Source organism: Callorhinus ursinus, unplaced genomic scaffold (assembly GCF_003265705.2).
Source record: "Callorhinus ursinus isolate GAN/ISIS: 27379988/994484 unplaced genomic scaffold, GSC_fseal_2.0 scaffold5, whole genome shotgun sequence".
NCBI lineage: Eukaryota > Metazoa > Chordata > Mammalia > Carnivora > Otariidae > Callorhinus > Callorhinus ursinus.
In genome coordinates this window covers 74,460,223-74,465,102 of record NW_027397067.1, presented here as the reverse complement: position 1 = coordinate 74,465,102, position 4,880 = coordinate 74,460,223, and the positions used below count along the sequence as shown (strand labels likewise).

The following is a 4,880-nucleotide window of genomic DNA, read 5'->3' as shown; positions in this document are numbered from 1 at the left end:
CTGCTCCTCCACACCAGCTCTGGGGCCCTGGGGGGGGGCGGGGTCTGGCCTCCTGCCCCTCTTCATCCTCAGCTCCCCTGGCCACTTCCCTCCTGCCACCCACCCGGGATTCCTTCTGACCCCTCCAGCCAAGCCCCTTCCCTCCTCCGCCCTCTCCCCTGTGACCGTCCCCTGAAACGCCCTGCTTTCATTCCCACGCTGTCTTTGGTTCTTGCACCGTGCCTTGGCTGAAAGGTTTCCTTTCCAGAGCAGCTTTCCTTTAACCATGTGGTCTACATCGGCTCCCCTCTTCCCAGCCTCATCATTTCCCATTCTCTCTTCAGTCCTGGTGTTTTCCTTCATAATATGTGTCCTGAGCACATGAGCCTCTATATGCTCTTGTTCGTGAGTTCACTTACGTATTGTGTTTTGCCCTCACAAGAGGAAGCTCACCAAGGGCACAGATTGTTCTTTCCTATTCACTAATCTAGAGCCAGTGAGTAGTTTCTGGTAGGTAGCAGAGGCTTGGGTCAGTCAGGATAAATTAAGTTATGCCGCAGAGACAAACATCCCCCGGGCGCAGGGACTTAAAGCAACACTCAGCGGTTCGGGATGGTATGAGTGCCGACCTTGACTTGCTGCTTTCCACAGTAGAAAGAAGGGAACGTGGAGGATCACACACCAGAGTTTAAAATGTTCACGCAGAAGTGACATACCTCACTTCATGTCATTGACCCAAGCAGCTCATACAGCCCTGAAGAACGAGGAGGAAATAGAAGCAGAATGTTTCAGAGCAGCACCAAGGGAAACAGCAAAAATGGTCCAAGTTGTCCAGACGTTCTGCCTCCATGCCCCTTACACCAGGAATTTGTAGCTCTGCCATCAAGGCGTGGCGTCCGTCTCTCCCTCCTGGTCTCTGGGCAGCCTTATAATGCACTACGGTGAACAGAATGAGGCAGAAGTGATGCTGTGGAGTTTGCAACCGAGGCTCAGAGGCCTCGACCCCTCCCACCTGTTCTCTTAGAACCCGGGCCAGCCTGCTGGGAGAAGACACGTGGCCCAGTGACACCAGCAAGCTGACAGCAGGACATATGGGGGGGGGGCTTGGAATACCAGTCAGCCTCCAGGGACTCTGCCAGAGGACACAGCCAAGTTCAGCTGACACCTGACCAGATGATCACTGCTATCCCCTGACCCATCGGCTTATGAGCAATAATAGATGCTTGCTGTTTCAAGCCACTGACTTGGGGGCACTTTGTTACACAGCAGCAACAAACTGTTATAAACGTCAAAGGCAATATGGTACTTGGTGAATATTTGTTGAATGAAAGAGGGACAGCAAAGCAGCTTCTTTCCCTCCCTTGCTTGCTCTACCAAGCCCAGGCTGAGCTTCTAGGAACGAGGAATCCTGACTTAAAATGTAAAGCCCTTTGTGGGTTGGTGGCGAGATTTACTGGAAGGTCTAGATTACTTTCTAACTCCACTGCCACTCCCTTGAGTGGGTCCTTGGCTGGTCTCTTAGTTTTCCTAGAAGGAAAATGAGGGGCTAGGCTTGTTCCCCAATGGTTCCACCAACCCCGTGGGCTCCATCTCCCAGAAGACAGAGACCACCGCGGGAGAACAAGATTCAGCTGCTTTCCAGTGGTGTCTTGGGGCAGCTGGATTGAACTGGAAACCATGGTACCATCCCAGGGAGATGGGTTCATGTTGCCCTTGAGTATGGGAAAAACAAGACAGGGGGAGATTTCTAATTCCCTTGAGGGCTTCCTCTGCCCCTCAAAATCTCACAGCCCAAATCAGAGCCCACTTACCACTTAAGCAAGCCCCTCCGCTGAGCCCCGCGGGGTACAGAGATGGTCCTCCCAGGCCCCAGGCTTCCATGAGCCCTTGGTGCATGCAGGGGGCAGGGAGGACTGCACCTGGAATTAGGATCATATTTCTTCGACTGAGCCCATCCACTGGGTTTTTTATTCCATTTATTGTGTTTCCAGTTCTAAAAGTTTCATTAGCTTCTCCTTTTCTATCTTTCTCTTTTCCCTGAGATTTTGTTTCTTTGATGAAGCTTTCTATTTTTTTTTCATCTGTTTCAAGTGTATTCGTAGGTGCTCGCTGAAGTATGTTTAAGATTTCAGCCCTAAGATTTTTCAGATAATTCTAAAACCTCTGTGTTCATGGTATTGGAACTGACAGATTACCTTCTCTCGTTCAGTTTGAGAGCTTCTTGGTTCTTCCCGGTTCTTGGCATGAGGGACTTTTGGTTAAACTCTGGACATTTTTTTGCATTATGTTATGGAGGCTCTGGATCTCATTTACACCATCTGTTTTGCTTGGCTTTTTCTGATACCACTGCAGTGAGGAATGGCGGGGGTACTACCAGATGGAAAGGGAAGTTTAGGTTCACTCTTTGGCCTCCAGGCAGGGACACCCCGGAGCTCCTTGTTAACTGTGTCTCTTTAGTCCTGCTAAGACCCTACAGGAGAGGGCAGGCGGGTGCAGCTCCTCCCCGGGCTGTGGACTTGCATCTGAGGAACAGAGAGGTTCATTACTTGCTCAATCACACACAACCGCAGTGTCATATGATGAGGGCTGGAAGCTGCATCCGTGTGACTCCAAAGCATGAACTCTGACCCATTCTTCTCCGTAGAGGCTGTGATCATGCCTTACTCATCCCTGTGTCCTGAGGGATTGGGACAGGGCCTGGCTCAGCACCTATGACACGTTGAATCACCATCACCAGAAATACTGAAGGAGGCTGATACTCAGGCAGCAAGGAGAAGCCTTAATGCAGGGCCAGCCCACGGAGTCAGTGTGTGCTCTGTCCACCCGGCCCTGAACGGCTCATTCCACCTCTCCTATAGCCTCAGTTTCCCTCTCTGAACATTGGGGCTAAGGAGACTTCAAGTTTCAGTAAGGCGATACCTGTAAGAGCACAGCAGTTCCTGGGGTTGCTGTTGGCCATCGGTGTGTCTCTTCTTGTCCCATGGAGTGAAGTCCCATGGAGTCTAGAGGAAAACTTGCAGGCCCAGTGGATGATCACCCACCAGAGAGATGGGGCTCTGAGAGCCAGGGAGGAGATTCAGGGTTAGAACAGAAGAAGCTGTGGGGGGAGGCCGTGGGGTTGAGAGGCAGGAGATTCAGAACAAATCAGGATGGGGAAAGATGCTCTCTGGGGACGAGCTCTGTGTGGAGGAACCCTGGGCTCTTAGGACATCACTGGATTCCCACCACACTCTGAGAAGAGCCCAGGACGGGACACCTGGGTGGCTGTCGGTTAGGCATCTGCCTTTGGCTCAGGTCATGATCCCAGGGTCCTGGAATCGAGCCCCATATCGGGCTCCCTGCTCAGCGGGGAGCCTGCTTCTCCCTCTGCCTGCCGCTCCCCCTGCTTGTGGTCTTTCTCTCTGTGTCAAATGAATAAATTAAAAAAAAAAAAAAAAAAGAGCCCAGGACACTGCAGCCTGGGAGGAGGACCCTGCAGGATGGAAAGGCTTTGGACTTCCCTCCTCATGCGGAGAAAGAAGGGACGGGGAGGTTTGCCAGCCCCTGACTCCCCATCCCCCCGGGGGTGTTGTACCCGGAGCCAGGTGACAGGTGAGTGCTGGGGGCCTGGTGTCAGGGCAGTAAAGGAGCCTCAGGCCAGTTTCCAGCAGGGACCCGCATGCCTCCTTGGAATTCCTGGGCAGATTTTCAAGAGCCTAGGGCAGCTTCCCAATGAGATCTGGGTTCAGATCAGGGGAAAACGACAGTTGTCTGCTTCTATGGAAGGCAAGGAATGAGGAAGATCATACACACGGTGGTAAGTGCCTATTCAAAGGCATTTAAAGAAAGCTTGATTTTCCAGTAGCTTCCCAGACTCCTTGACAATCCTGCAGCCTCTGGGGATTGCTGCCTCTGCTGCAATCTTCTGCTTCTCCCCGATTCCTGGGCCCCACCTCAAGGGCCTTCTCTTACTTTCTCCAAACGGATCAGCTCCTCCCGGCCTGAAGACCTTCGGTCGTCATCCTCCCCCTGCCTGAAATGCTGCCCCCTGACTTTCCAGGGACAAGTCCCAGTCCCACTTGGATTTCAGCTTCAGTGTCCGCTCAGCAGGCTTCATCCAGATCTTCACCACTGCCCTCTGCAGGGTCCTGCTTGTCCTTCGGGTCACTGTGAATTTTGTGACTGCTTTTCATTTCTTGTTGTTCTTCCTAGTTGTGGTCTGGCTCCAAGTTCCTTGAAAGCAGAGACATTGCATGTTTCTGTTCACCAGTGTATCTCTGTCATCCAGCGTGGTACCAGACCCCTAGTAGATGCCCAGAGACATTTATTTTCTTCTTTTTTTTTTTTTTTTAAGATTTATTTATTTATTTATTTGAGGGGGGGAGGGACAGAGGGAGAAGAGAGGGAGAGAGAAGCTTCAGCGGACTCCCCGTGGAGCAGGGAGCCCAATGCAGGGCTCGATCCCACAACCTGAGCCGAAATCAAGAGTTGGACATTCAACCGACTGAACCACCCAGGCATCCCTGCCCATAGATATTTCTTGAATAAATGAAGGAATCGTGCAACGGAAGATCTGCTTTTCCTAGAAGGGAGGGAACTGAAGAGAACTTGCTAGAAGGGGAAATAAAGTAAGCTAAATAGAGAAATACATTTAAGACAACCCTTGACAAAGTCAGGAATTTAATCCAATTCATAAATTCTCTTTTTCCTCCTAACTTTGTACTTTTTTTTTTAAAGATTTATTTATTTATTTTGAGAGAGTGAGAATGAGAGAGAGAGAGAGAGAGAGAGAGCACATGAGAGGGGGGAGGGTCAGAGGGAGAAGCAGGCTCCTTGCTGAGCAGGGAGCCCGATGCGGGACTCGATCCCGAGACTCCAGGATCATGACCTGAGCCGAAGGCAGTCGCTTAACCAACTGAGCC

At 51.3% G+C, this 4,880-nt stretch overlaps 1 long non-coding RNA gene across 2 annotated transcripts in view; it reads right to left on the bottom strand.

The window, feature by feature from the left end:
• LOC141372850 (uncharacterized) overlaps window positions 1-4,880 on the bottom strand; it is a 24,129-nt gene that overhangs the window by 3,314 nt on the left and 15,935 nt on the right. For both annotated transcript variants that reach the window (XR_012378352.1, XR_012378353.1), the window contains one exon: window positions 696-915. This is a non-coding gene — a long non-coding RNA (uncharacterized lncRNA). The remainder of the gene's footprint in view (window positions 1-695; window positions 916-4,880) is intronic.